Genomic DNA, 15835 nt, shown 5'->3' with positions numbered 1-15835 from the left:
GAGAGCAGTGGGCAGCACAGGCAGCCTTCCCAGATGACGGCATGGACGTGAGGCCATCAGGTCAGCAGGCCTGTGAGTCATCAACCCTTTCCGTCTGGAATTGGGGCAAGTGCTGTGACTACGGGGCTGTGCTAATTTACTTGGCCCCGAAGCCAGACCTGCAACACCACAGGTGTTTGTGTTTGTTCCTGAGGTAGCATCTACTTTGACTTTGCACGGAATATGGAGACATTAGGCATCCCAGCACTTGACGTCAAAGAAGAAAAGGGCAGAAACACAGAACAGCACCAGCAGAGCAACAGATATCCTCACTCTGTCTTTACAGCTATCCCCACCACTGGCAGAAAACCCTTCCCTCATAGACTGTGAAGGGCAAGAACAAGGTGGATTCACCTACTCTGCAGCCTATCCCAGAGGAGGTGCTGTCTCCTTGAGCCAGGACCGAGAAAAGCCAGCGGGAAAAATACAGAACGGGAATACCTTGGGAAGAGGTGGCTTACCGTTCCATAAACAGGGTCAGTTGGCTGTATCGTCTTAGCCACATGAGAAGGAACCAGCTTGCCTGAAGTCCGATTTCAAACAGGTATCACCGGAGCATGGCTGAGGAATCCTGGGAAATGACAGCTTCCTGAGTGAGGAAGAGAAGGGAGATAATATTCACTGAATAGCTGCATGACAGTGACAGTGGTCATTTAGTTAGGACATAGGCAGGGACTCCATGCAAAAATTATCTCCTTTAGTTGCGTGATAACCCTCTCACAGACACTGTGTTAGTTTTCTTCTAGGGCTGCCATAACAAAACAGCACAGCCTGGGCAGCCTCAACAACAGAATATATCTGCTCTCAGGTTTGAAGGCTCCAAATCCAACACCAGAGTGCCAGCGGGCTGGTTTCCTCTGAGGGCCATAACGGAAAGGGCTTTTCTAGGCCGTTCTCCTTGACTTGCAAGTGTTCACCCTTTGGGTGCCTCTTCACACAGTCCTCCCCTGTGCATCCCTAAAAGTCACTTTTGTGGGTCCAATTTCCTATTGTTTTAAGGACATCAGTCAGACTGGATGAGGGGCCCACCCTGATAGTCTCATCCTAACTTAAACACCTCTTTAGAGGCCCTGTCTCCAAACACAGTCCCTCAATGTATGAATTTGCAGGGGCTGGGGGAGGTGGGATACACAATTCAGCCCCTAACAGGTACCGTGATTCCTATCTTACTGGTGAGGACTTTAAAGTCTGTTGTGTAACACAGCCAGTAAATGGAGGAGGCAGGATTTGAATTGGGGTGTGTGTGACATCAAAGTCTGTAACCTTCACCCTATGACACTGCCTCTGAAAGCTGATGAGTAGCGCCTAGATGAAGTTAAGAGCGACATCAGCTTCAGTATTTACAGGCTACGGATACGTCTAGAAGGTATGATAGGCGACGTACTGAGAAGCCCGCTTTGAAAGGAGTAATACGTACAAATCCTGCGGTTGTGGATTAATTTACATTTTGTTCCTTTGTTACTATAGAAAATTTCTCCAAGCGACAGAAAAATCTGTAATCCACCCCTGCACAGGCACATACCTGCCCTGGCTAATTAGGTAAGACACTGTTCCAAGCTATGCTCCTAATTAACAGGGTGCACTGCTTATGCCAAAACACAGGCCCAGTCTCTCCTGCAGTTTGTAACCCATCTGGTCTCCAGGCCCACGCTGCCAGTGTCCGCTGTGGCTGCTGTCCGAACGTCACCCTCTTCCCGCGTAGGGTGGGAGGATGGGTTCATGGAGGGTAAGGAGTCAACAGCACTCAGCCAATCTTCTGGACTCTGTTGGCATGCAGAGCCAGTTGCCTCTGGTGACTAATTACACTTGCTTTTTGCAGGAGGATTAATTCCCTTTTCTGGAGAGTTTTTCCGATTTCTGCTATTAAAAAGCAAATCTCAACAATTCCCCTAGCTCAGAAGGAATGGAGTCCAGTTCAGGGTGGGTCATCACTATCGTCAAAATCCATGGCTTGAAAGAGAGGATGCTTGCACGTAACAGGAAAGGTGTGTGTGTGTGTGTGTGTGTGTGTGTGTGTGTGTGTGTGTGTGCATGCGCGTGTGTGTGTAGATGCATGTAATATGCACAAATACGAACATGAACCTAAAGTTTGTAATAATTACGATTTTTCTCCCTAAGGTGACTATATGTCCCTTTTCTCATGGTTGCCACCTATTTCAAAAAACCTACTAAAATAACTGTACAAGCAACTCAGATACTGCACGTTTTAGATAATAACACATTCAAAAGAAAGGAGCAGATAATTGGAGACATATTCACAATTAGACATAACTCTCTTCAAACAAAGAACGACCCCCCAGTTAATTAATGTTTGTCAAGCACTTTAGAATCATACAATTCAACAACCTAGACATTCCTACCTAAAGGTAGGGACACAAAAGGAGGGGAAAGCAGCATAGACTGGCTCTGGGTCTGTCTTGCTCAGTTATTCATCAGATTTACCAGAGATGGGGGCTAAAAACCACACACACACAAAGTAGCTGGAACTAAATTTCCTTAAAAGCTATTGCTCTGTCTCTACCTCTCATTTTTCTTTATGAGTGAATGGGGAATAATTCTCCTGCAAATCATTTCACAGGAGCAAGAACATCAATTCTTAATTATTAATATCACAATTTGTTATTTATTAAGCATCAACAGTGCATTAGATGTTGTACAAAACACAGATAGCTCAGGGTCTTAAATCAAGCCGATTCACTCAGAAATGTGGGTCTTTACCCTTTTTTTTTTTTTTTTGGTTGGGATTTGGGCACTGAGCTGGATAATGAGATGCTGCCTGCCTTGGAGGAAAGTGTCTTTCTAGCACTTAGGTTTTATCTCTCACCAAATAAGAGCACAGTATTTGCCTGAGAATCAAAGATTCCAAACTAGGGAATGGACCTTAAAGGACATCACAGCCAGTGGCCCCTGAGCTTGCTGACCATGGGTCCACCTTAGTTTAAACATGCACCCTGTTATTTTTACAGATTCCCTTATATGTTATATACATACACTATTACATCAATACATTATGATCATTACAGAAACCTACAAAATAAGAAAAAGTTTAAAAGATAAGATGTAGATAAAATGCTTGAAAATAACTTTTTTATTGTATTTTATTAATAGGAATAAAGAATTCTGCTCTCACTAAACAGATGCCACAGCTGATAACAGTTCTTTACTGAATAATATAATTGAATAGGAGTCATTATTTTTTCTTTGTCTCATACTTTGTGATACAGGGATTTGGTGTGGTGTAACTTTTCTGACTGCCGCTGCTTGGAAAGATGCTTCTCAAAAATACATCCATCCAAATGGGGCAGGCGGGGGGGATGATGCATTGCTGGTCGTGCTTAGTAAATCATGGAAACTTTTTCTTTTTAAAGTAATCTCTACACCCAACGTGGGGCTCGAACTCACAACCCCAAGATCAAGAGTGGCATACTCTACTGACTGAGCCAGCCAGGAGCTCCCCTCATGAAACTTATTTTTTAAATCATCCACCAATTATGTGAAAGCGTTTGTAGAAATCTGCTAGTCAATTTCAGTTTTTTTCCTACTCTGTCATTTGTTCTTGTCAACAAATTGGAATTTACTATATTTTTATATGTTTAATAAAGGAGTTCAAAATACACAGAATCCTTCGTTTTTAAATCAGTTTTGAAATTCTATTCCTATGTTTCCTAAGTTTGAGATGTTATAGCTTTTTAAAGTTTACAAACTTCTACAGCTTTGGCAACAAAAATAACATTAATGATGCAAACGTTTCCAGCCATTATTTTTAGAATGCATTCTCCATAGCATAAGTTCCTTTGAAAAAGTAACTGATTTCTTATTTTCAGAGGAGTCAGTTATATTAGTTGACTGATTAAAAGCTTCACTTAAACCCCACTCTTTCACTGACTGAGTGATCTTAAGGAAGTCACTTCACCTTCTGTGCCTCAGTTTCCTCATCTGTCAAGTAGAGTTAGTTCCTACCATCAAAGACTGCATGAAGAGTCATTAACTTAACCCATATAAAACAGAACAATGCCTGGTTCATACTAAACTTTATATAAGTGAAACATACTAAGTGCATTTAGTTTTTTTAATAGGCTCCACGCCCAACGTGGGTCTCGAACCCATGACCCTGAGATCAAGAGTCGCATGCTCTACTGACTGGGTCAGACAGGCACCCCGAGTATGTTTAGTTTTTCACAAATTTCTGCCAAGAGCCCTACTACCAACAGCTACTTGTCATCACAGGAGGTCAGTATAATTGGACACATGTCTTTTTGTAAAAGAAAAATGTACAATTTTGACTATGCTTTAATTATTTTGACCTAAGAATGCCCACAAACTTCTCTGTGACACAAAAAAGTTGTCATCGTTATTCCCCATTTCATTCAAAATATGATAAAGCTTCTGCTATTTGCAATTCTATTATTTAAGATAACACAGTCCATAAATTTCTCTAACTGGGCACAATCAACTACAATATATGGAAACATGCCAGTGCGGATGAACGAAGGAAGGCATGGCCGCGAGCTTCAGTGTTGAAGGGCTTCTGCTCACTGCAGTATCAGATGGGACACCTCAGATGAGACAGAGATTGCGTGCTTCACTAGACACTAAATATTAGTAAGCTTTCTTCTTCTGCTCCTGCTTTTTTTTTTTCCTTTTAGATAAAATGTAAATGTGAAGGAAATGTCCTCCTTCTTCGGCCCTCCACTGTGGAGTCCAGGGATCTGGTCCAGTGGTTTCCCGACAGAGATTCTCCAGATTGCACCCAGAGCTGCTGAATCAGAGTCTCCGGTTAGGCCTGCTTCTCGTCCAGCTCCCAGCCTGCATTAGTCTGACAACCAGATGACTATCTGATCTTCCCACAAGGGAGGCTCCCTTACCAGAGCCCTGATAGATGGCCATCTTCTTGAACCTTTCTAATGACAAAGAGCTTAATCCTCCCAGGGCAGCCCACCTCAGTTTTAGAGTTCTGTGATGGTCAGAAAATGTCTTCTCCCATGTCCCTGTCATTCTATCTTGTGTGATTATTTTGCTCTCTGGTGTCACACAGAAAATGATACACAGCGTCTCCTCTCCCATTCCCCCGACTCCGCCCCTGCTCCTCCATAGACCCTTCAATCAATCCCCATTTGACTTGTTCTCTGGGATATCCTGCCATCCCACTTCCCCTCCCTGGCTGCTCTCCTACTTGGAAATGTTGCTTAATATCCCCTATGTCATCAGACCAGGTCAGGATGCTGTGGGTGGGTGACCTCCTCAGATTGCTGCTGCAGTGGCATCATTAAGGCCAAAGGGATTCATCATTGCCAGCTCAGGCTCACATGTTCTCACCATTTGGGTGCTTCATGTAGATGCAGTACATACATTCACTGATAATAAAAATACCTTTCATAATTGAGTGGAAGCATATTCCAACCTTCATCAAGACATTCCCTGTGTCTTCATGTATAAAATATACTGGTCTACAGTGCAAAGCCCTGAAGATTTGATATTGTCTACTTTGTGTCTCTCTTTAGTCTTGTTTCATGCCGTAAGAAATATGGGATGGAGACAAACAGTGAACTAGAGTCAGGGCAGCTGGTACCACCTAGGCCCAGTTCTACTACATCAGTTTTAGCAGTTTTAACACTTACCCTTTCTACATCTTTCTATGCTCATCAGTGGAATGAGAATATGAATGCCTGCCCTTCCAACCTGAGAAAGTTTTAGCAAGAATTAAATGAGTTACAAATTATAAAAGCCTTTTAAGTAGTTTAAAAGATAATAATAATAATAATAATAATATAATATTATTATTATGCAACCTGTAGGCACTTAATAAATATTAATGGAGAAATGAAACAGACAGACAAATGGTAGAGAGCAGGCTGAATGATGGAAAGAAGGGAGGATCAGAGAAAAGATAAGAGATAACAACAATTCAAGCTCTTGGCACCTTAAGCCAGTGTCTGTCACCGATGGTAACACAGAAAGAATCACGATGCTTTAAGTCCAGGGCACTGTTTAATAAACGCAGGGATTAGTTTCTGGTGAGGGATCATCTCACCCAGAATTTCTGTAGCTCCATGCAGTTAATGAGGCATCTAACAGCACCTGTTCAGATTTTACCCAGGAAGAAATGTAATGGGTAGGACACAGGAGGTAAGACACAAGGCTCACATTCATCAATGCATATTGCTGGTTTTCCAGGGACAGCAAAATATTTAACAGCTGAGCAGCAAATCTCATTTGACTGTTTAAGTAAAAGGTAATGATTAATATCAAGCTAAAAGTGTGTGCCTTTCTACATTTTTATTAAATAAAACACACTAATGGCATATGTATGAAATAAAACTGCATTTTCAACAAGGTTTTCATTCTCCTGTGAACTAAGCATCACAGGATACTTGGTTCTATGCGTTTAGTCATCCATCCATTTATTCGAACAAACATCTCTTAAGTAAATATTATGTGCCAGGCTTTATCCCACCCAGAGCAGGACTAAAAGATGAATAACCTCAGAGTCTGAGGACTAGGGCGGAGCAGGAAGGAGAAAGAGACACACATGCACATGCTCATGAGCGCGTCCACACGCGCACACACACACACACACACACACACACACAGAGAACAATGTAAATGCAATACGATGTGATAAAACACAGACTGAGTCAGCATGCAGCAGGCTCACGGGTAATCTTTAAGCAGCGAATGAGTCAGGAGTCAGCTACAGATCAGAGAAACTACACTATCTTGTTTAAGGAGCAAGAGATGTAACACAGGGAACTAGGTGCTAACAAAATCATGGAAAGGTCAGGAGGAGCACTGGGTCCATGCTGAGCCTGGACAGCAGTCCTAGAAGGATACTGCAGAACTGCACCCCAGGGGGAGCTGCCCTCTTGGCCACCTTCAGGAAACAGGAATCCAAAGACCCCAATGCAATGCTGGCTCCAGAAATGCACCTCATTAGCAGCTCTCCAGAGATGATAATTGTTCATTCCTGCTAAATCCTTACTGGGAGATAGATAGAAAGATAGGCAGGCAGGTAGGTAGGTAGGTAGGTAGATAGACAGAAAGATAGACAGATGATTGATAGATGATAGATAATTAATAGATAGATCGATAAAGGTCTAACAGACCACCATAGCTCTTGCCATTTAACTCAGTTCTGAACTTAAGTCTTACATAAATGCACCTGATTAGCAGAGCCTGAAATCACATCTGGACCCCTAACTGCAAGGGAGTCTCTCTGTAGCTTTAGCAGTCCAGGAGCACTGAGAGACGGTGTGAACAGGTGTGAGTGTGCCCAACTAGCACACTCAGCCCAGCGGAGAATGTAAACATGGACAGATCACAGGGTGGAGAAGGGGAAGGGCTGCAGCTAGGAGGCTCAGCATGTGCGTGAACCTAACCAGCATTGGAAGTATGTCCCGGATGAGCTATGAATAGGACCAAGGACAGCATTTTAAATGTCACCACCTTTTTGGTTGTCATCGTTACTGACATGTTGACACTAAAGTCAAATCCACACGAGTGCAGTGTTCTGGTGGAGTAAATAGGAACTTGGAGTCGAGACACAGCAATGTTCTTCCTAGCTCTGCCACTTACAGTGTTCCTGGGATGTCACTTAACACCTCTGGCTTCATTTTTGCCATCTGCAAAATAGGGATAATTACCATGATCCTTTACTAGTAAGTCAGGAAGTAATAAGAAACACAAACATCAAAACTCATCATCTTGGTGGGAGTCCTTTTACACACACTAATTGGATATTTATTTAATGGGGGGGGGGGAGGGGAAGCTTCCCAGCATTTGCAGAAACTTTCCTAATAATACAGTATTACAATTTTGTTTGGATACTGTTAGAATAATGGATGTCCAATCAATATTTGTTGATACGAAATAAAAATGTAAGCATCATGGAATTCAGTTTTCCTTGGAAACGCAGAGCTCTTCCCAGCTTTCCTCTCGTGGCTGGTCGTAGAAACCTTCCCCAGCACTGCACACGTTGACTGGCAAGGTAAATAAATGAGGGAGCCAGAGCTTTGCATTGTTTACCGAGCCTTGCGCTCGGCCAAGGTGACTGCCTGGCAAGCGGAGTAGTCTTCCGTTACACAGTTTTCATGAATATGTAATTCATCTGGTCGCAATAGATGTATTTCATGCCATTTGGAAAGCCACATGTTCTTTCCTTGCAATAATGGCCTCCTCTACCCCTGTGCAGAGACGAGGAGGGGGTTCAGCAGCTGTTGAAGGTCAAGCTACCACTGAGTTACCGAGTTACAGCACACAGACGGTGGAGACCATGTGGCATGTAAATCACCTGCAGCAGCACGGGTGACGTCAGATGGCAGGGAACTTTAAACACCTCTCTCTCCCTCTCTCTCTCTCTCTCTCTTTGTGTCCCCCTGCCCTTGCCCCAGACCAAGAGGAAAGGGGAATCCAAGCAAGCTATAAGAGATGATATACAATCAGATAAGCTTTTAAAACAGGTGACGAGCAGAGAAAATACAGCGAAACATGAACTGACAATACAATTTCACTGGATTTTCTGTCTCACCATCTGCATCTATGTGACAGTCAGTGAGGAAGAGAAAGGAGACCAGTGTGAAACCAGGAAGTCACAAATAACCCCAGAATTAGACCCTGGTAGGTAAAAGCTGGGAAGAGATGTCTTCAAAGCGACCATCTACCTCTCCACTGTGGAAGGAAAGAGTAATTCTGAGTTGTGAGCTTTCCCTAGAGGAATGGAGCTAGTAACATAAGTCACTGCTGTGTCTCTGTTTCTTCATTTTCACACACACACACACACACACACACACACACACACACACACACTGAAAAAGAAAGAGAAATTTCACAAAGATGTCCTATGCCTTAACCAATTAACAATTACAAAATAAGAAATATGACAATCCTATAATTGAATTGTCACCAGCAGTACAAGAGGGCAATGTCAAAGTTTTCTTGTCCTTATAATGAGATTTTCCTTATATTAAATGTCTTTTATTCCATCTAGCTTATGCCAATTACTCCTGTCTTGTCTAACTAATGAGAATAACTGATCCCCACATACTTCCTATCTGCCAAAGTGTTATTATCCTTTAGTCTTCCTTTTCCCCAGAAAGTAGCTAACACTCTTGATTTTATAAAGAATCCCTTAAAATTGATTACCATTTCAAGAAGTTTCTTTGGAATTTTGGCCAACTTAACTTACTGCTATTAACAGAATGAAGTGTTTAAGTGTTAAGAATGCTTTACGCCTGCAGAGTAACTAACACAAATGGGTGGTTTATATGGCTAGGTTAAGCTGAGATTTCTTTTTTTTTCCCCCTCTGCTTTAATGTTTTTAATGTGTGGCAGCCATCGAGAGTTTGTATAGAGCTATGAGAAGACGGTCGTGGCCTTAAGGGGTGGTCCAAATGTGGGTATCACAGAAGAATGGCACCTGTGACATCAGCTGAAATACTGTGTTTAAAGGGTTGTTATAAGGACTTAATAAGGGCAGAGCAGAAATTGTGGGTATAGAAACCCACACAGGAATTATGGGAACAAAGACCATACAGAGCTAGGGAGCCCAGCAACATGGCAGGAGGCCTCGGGTTGAACCTCACAGGCCATTCTGCCAGCATTCTCTGGTCGTCTCAGGACTCCTGGCCCTGCCATGAGTGCCTTCTCTGGGGCAGACACCCTTCCTCAGCAGGCAGGAGTCATGCAGATATGGCTTGGTTCAACGGGATACCAGCAAGGCTCAAGAGCATGACTGTCAAGTTTACCAAGGGGGCCCATCTGCCCTTATCAGCTAGAGAACACAATTTCTCTGGCTTACTGTGGGGGGGGGATGGAGGGGTCAGCCAACTCCTTCAGGGTTAAAGAAGAACATTCTCCAGCTTCTCCAACCAACAACCCAGGCAGGATTCTCAAAGCGGGAGAAGACCCTGAAGATTTCTTGCCTAAATGTCCAAATACAACATCGTATTGTATTCATAGTCTCTGGGTAATTGCTCTGCTTTTTGCTTCATTTTGCCTGAGCAGTCTCAGTGCCCGTGAAGTGCCTGCAGTACGGGTGGAAGCTTCCACAGAGGCAGTACATAGTGGCCACAAACGATACCTTTGCCAGCTGAAATTGTTCCCATTCTCTCCAAGCTGCGTACAGAAGACAAAACACAAAAACACCTGCCTTATTAATTATTCTAACCATTTGCCAGTTACTTAGGTTTTCAGGAAATCGATACGTGTTTTAAAAGCACATTGGTGTTAAACACCCATGTAAATGGAGCGCAGAAATGAACCGAAAAGGTGCCGCATAGGATGCTCGTTCATGGAGGCAGTAGTTCTTCCCCAATGTCAACGATTTCACCCAACGGACGTTAAACTATTACCAAATCGTCTTCCCTCCCAGGCCTCAAAGACAGATGTAATTTCATACAGCTCTCAGACTTGATGGCTAACCGCAATAGTGCTGAACACAACATCTGGACTCACTACAGGAAATCATTCCCTTCGTTTTGAGAGCCGGGCGCAAACCTGAGGGAGCGGCACATAAGAGCTTCTGCTAGTAAAGAAACGCATCACAAGGGTTTTCTATGAAGCGAAGCAGGAGACGGACAAGAGCGAAAACTGAACTTCAGAGAACATCCTCCTGCCATCAAAGTGGTCATCTACTTGGAATGCATAGATTTACAAGATGGTAGAGCAAGAGATACAGAACACGGGATTTTTCACTCTTTTTTAAAAGCAAATCGCAAACACTTGGAGAGCCTGGGTGGCTCAGTCGGTTGAGCGTCTGACTTTGGCTCAGGTCATGATCTCACGGTTCCTGAGTTTGAGCCCTGCATCGGGCTCTCTGCTGTCATCACAGCTGTGTGCATGCATGCACACTCTCTCTCTCTCAAAAATAAATAAACATTTTTTTTAAAAAACACACAAACACTCTTATGATTGGCCAAAATCATGCACGGTACCCTAAAAAGGATGATAGAAAAATTGCAGGGTAGATTTTTAATAATAATTGTATTTGCAACCTTGGTCCTATCCCAACAAGTTTGAGAGAAGGTTGACCCAAGTCCCCAGGCTAGAGACTGTGGAAATCCAATATATCTCTACATATCTGGCTTAGAGAGAGGGTTTTACAGTCAAAAAATTACTCTTTTCAGCCTCTACCAAACTGATGTTCACTCTGAGACTTCCTGTGATCACACTTTTTATGTTAGTAGCCCTAACATAGAACCTGAATCCTTCTCAGAGACTCCACTTGTCACTTGTCCCCTCACCTTTACCACCTCTGCCAACAAGATTTTGCTAGCAGAAACTTCACTGAAAAGGCGGGAGCCACCACATGGCTGTGATGGGGGACACGTTTTGCAGGCTGTCACATCTTACACTATAAGAAAAGCACTTGAGAAACGCTTAGCTACCAGCAATTTCTTAGTGGGTGTAGCCAACCTCACCATTTAAACTCCCACGGTTTTGCTGATTCTTCTCACTACTCTCCCTTCACACCTGTTATGGGTTGAATTATATCCCTCAAAAAGATATATTTGAGCCCAAACCCCCACCATCTGCAGACGTGACCATCTTTAGAAATAGAGTCTTGGGGAGCCTGGGTAGCTCAGTTGGTTAGGCGTCTGACTCTTGGCTTCGACCCAGGTCATGATCTCACGATTCTTGAGTTCGAGCCCTGAGTCAGGCTCTGCGCTGCCAGTGCACAACCTGCTTGGGATTCTCTCTCATTATCTCTCTCTCTCTCTCTCTCTCTCAAAATAAATAAACTTAAAAAAAAAAGAAAGAAAGAAATAGAGTCTATGCAGACGTAATCAAGTTAAGATGGCGTAATTAAGGGTGGGATTCATCCAATTTGACTAGGGTCCTTATAAGTAAAGAAGGGGCGCAAAGGCACACAGGGAGAATGCCTTAAGACCACAGGGTAGAGATTTGAGGGATGCAATCTGCAGCCACAAGCCAAGGAACACCACAGATCTCCAGCCACTGCCAGAAACTAGGAACAGGCACAGGCAGATTCTACCCAGAGCTCCATGAGAGAACATGGCCCTGCTGACACCGATTTCACAAGTCTCACCTCCAATACTGCGACAGAATAAATGACTGTTATTTTAAGCCCCCCCACCCCAGTTTGTGGTATTTTGTTACCTCAGCCCTAGGGAAATAATACAACACCTTCCCCGCCCCCCCCTTCTCTCTCTTTCCCTCCCACATTCTCGGCAGGGATACTTAGCATCTCTTTTATTATCTTGACACCTACCCAACTTTGACCCGTGGGCAGCTAATGAATGTATTTTCTTATTCAAGGCAGGCTCCCTCCCAAAGGTGCCAGCGGTCATGAAAATATTGTTTTCTCCACTAGCTATAATGTATTTAGATTATAAAAACAATCCAAGCGCCCCCATTAGATTTAGGGGTCAAAACAAACTAGCTGCTGCAGACCCTTTTGCTTCGTAATCATTGACAGCTTTCTGGTATGAGTAGGGACAAAGACCTGCATGCTTGTTAGAGCCCACAAAGCTGGTGTGAACTGGCATCTCCTTCCCTCTGCCTCATCCCGGACTGCTCTCCCACTTCCGCTCTTCGCGTTGATCATATTGGCCTCTTTCAGTTCCTTACTTTCCACACAGCATGGACTCTACTGCTCCTGCTGCCTGGAACTCCTTTCTCCAGACCCCTGTCCCAGCCCCTCTTTGAGCAAATGCCTAGTTACTCTCTGATCGCAGCTCAACTGTAATTTCCCGTGAGAGGCCGCTCCTGCTGCCCTGGGACTGAGTCACATTCCCCAATTACAGACCCTTATGGCACCCACTGCTTTTCCTTAGTAATGTTTACTAGTTTTTAATTACAATAGAAACTCTTTTGATTGAGCTGGGGGCGGCGGGGGGGGGGGGGGGGGGGGGGGGGAGGGTTGAATTTACTGACGTTTTCAAATCCATCTGTAAAACGTATTGACTGATGGCCCAAAGCATGATAGATGCTTGTGGCTTCTGTAGCCTAATACCCCCATCCCTTCTATCCCCGCCAACTGAGAGTGGTTGTTTTTGTTCCCTAACCTGTTTACGGCAGTTGTACTTGGTGACTATAATTATGTAGTTTAATTAAATATCACATCAACTAATCAAATATGAACATAAAAAGAGAGTTGCCATTTCTATGAAAACTAAGTTACGGGGTGCCTGCGTGGCTCAGTTGGTTAAGCATCCAACTTTGGCTCACGTCAGGATCTCACGGTTTATGGGTTCAAGCCCCACATCAGGCTCTACACTGGCAGCTCTGAGCCTGAAGCCTGCTTCAGATTCTGTGTCTCCCTCTCTCTCTCCCCCCCCCCTTCTGCTTGTGCTCTCTCTCAAAAATAAATAAATAAACTAAAAAAAAAATGTTAAATGCTTTGAAAAGACTTGAAAAAGCTGGGAGGAAATTGCTCTTAGATTAGTGACAGGTAAGACAAGTGTAAAGGACCAGAGGAAAAAAATAATAAAAATTTAAATGAACTCAAATTATTTTGCAAGTGTCTTTAAGTTCTCCCTCTATATTAAAGTATCTGAAACTGAAAATTGTAGATGATATGCATTTGAGTAGGCTGTATGCAAGAAGGGTGGCCCTATCAAATCTGGCAAATAAATGTTCATGTATTTTAAGTAAAAAATAAAAGTTTTACATATATATATATATATACATACACACACACACATATATATACATATATACACACACATACATTTACGATGTGTATACACACATATATGTATACACACACATATATAAATGTATATATGTATATATATATATATATGAATGTATATATATACTTATGTGTATGTGTATATAAATACACATCTGACCCTTCTTGAACAGCATGGGCTTGAACTGGGTGGGTCCACTTATACACAGATTTTTTTTTCAACACAGTGAAGTACTGTAAATGTATTCTCTCTTCCTTATGATTTCCTTTTTTTTTTTAATGTTCATTTATTTTTGAGAGAGATAAAGTACAAGCAGGTGAGGGGCAGGGAGTGAAAGGAAGAAGATCTGAAGCAGACTCCACGCTGACAACAGAGAGCCCTATGTGGGGCTCCAACTCACCGACCGGGAGATCATGACCTGAGCCGAAATTGTATCCTTAACCAAATGAGCCACCCAGGTGACTGCCCCTTGTGATTTTCTTAATAACATTTTCTTTCCTCTAGATTGCTTCATTGTAAGAATACAGTAGATAGTGCATATAACATACAAAATATGTGTCCATCCATTTTTATGTTATCAACAAGGCTTCCAATCAACAGTAGGCCATAAATTAGTTAAGTTTGGGGGAGTCAAAAAGTTATACATGGATTTATGAGGTGTGGGTGCCCCTGGCCCCCTTGTTATTCAAGGGTTAAATGTATATGCACGTATACACACACACACACACACACACACACACACACATATTTAATGATTTCCCACTTTAACTGCATTTTCCAATTACCTAATAATCTACTAGTCTTGTTCTCACCAGAGCAGAGGCCTCTTACAGTATGTATTTACTGTTGTGGTCATGTGATTAATATTCATCTCCCCCACTTGATGGTGAGTTCCATTACAACAAGAAGCGTGTCTTTATTTTTTTTTTTTTATTTTTTTTTTAATGTTTATTTACTTTTTTTGAGACAGAGAGAGCATGAACGGGGAGGGTCAGAGAGAGAGGGAGACACAGAATCTGAAGCAGGCTCCAGGCTCTGAGCTGTCAGCACAGAGCCCGACGTGGGGCTTGAACTCACTGACCGTGAGATCATGACCTGAGCCGAAGTCGGACGCTTAACCGACTGAGCCACCCAGGCGCCCCCAAGAAGCATGTCTTTAGATTCAACCCTAGAGTTGAACTCCTACTGCCACAAAGTACATACTCAGTAAGCACTATTCTGAATAAATAAGTGAAAGATAATTTTGCTTAATTTTGTCTTGTGCAGATGTAACAGATAATATAGTAAAATATTCAAGCACAGTATTGAAAGATGCCCGAAGCAGTGAAAAAAAAAAATTATCCCTCAGAATTCCTCAGAGCGGTAAGTGTTAACTTTAATTCTGTGCAAGACTGTCCAGAGTGTTGGGGGCATATCTGAGGACAGCAGTGTCTTTTCTTTCTGATGGGTAAACTGACTGCCCTGTTTTATCTGAACAGGACTCCATGGATGGGTATGAATCTGAACCAGAGAACAAAGGAAACACATTTTCCTCTTTTCACATCTCTTTATGTTGTGAGAAATCTATCGTCCTCCATGATAGGAGGCTTAGTGAAAATAACAGATGGGTTTAATCCATAAAAATGAAAAAACTTTTCCCATTTCAACTCCATTTCCTGCTTTTCTAGGTAAAACAAAACTTTCCCTGAGGAAATGATGTAAATACACTCACATGTTCTTAAAAGATCCCACATAGCACAAAATATTGCCATGAACTACACCATGGTTTTTTTCATTTATGTTTAAAAAGTAATATGAATGTGGTAGTAGAAAAAAACGATAGAACTTATGCACTGCTTTCCAATCCCTGTTTCATTGTGACTTCCCTCCCTAAGCTTCAATTTCCTTGTCTGTCAAATGAGGTCGGTAAAAATATACATACCCTACCTAGTTTACAAAATTATTGTAAAGGATTAATTTTCATAACGTACATGAAGACTTTTGAAATACTATAAAAGGTGATACAAATGCATAGTGTCATCGCTACTCCACGGTCTCTGTGCCATATTTCCTCAACAGCTTCTGTCCCTGCCCTTCTTCACACAATTCACTTCCTTTAATACAGACACAAGCAGTCTTCTGTTATTGCACTTGACTGTACGACG

Source organism: Panthera leo, chromosome A1 (assembly GCF_018350215.1).
Source record: "Panthera leo isolate Ple1 chromosome A1, P.leo_Ple1_pat1.1, whole genome shotgun sequence".
Classification (NCBI taxonomy): Eukaryota; Metazoa; Chordata; class Mammalia; order Carnivora; family Felidae; genus Panthera; species Panthera leo.
Note: the sequence above shows the minus strand (reverse complement) of the source record.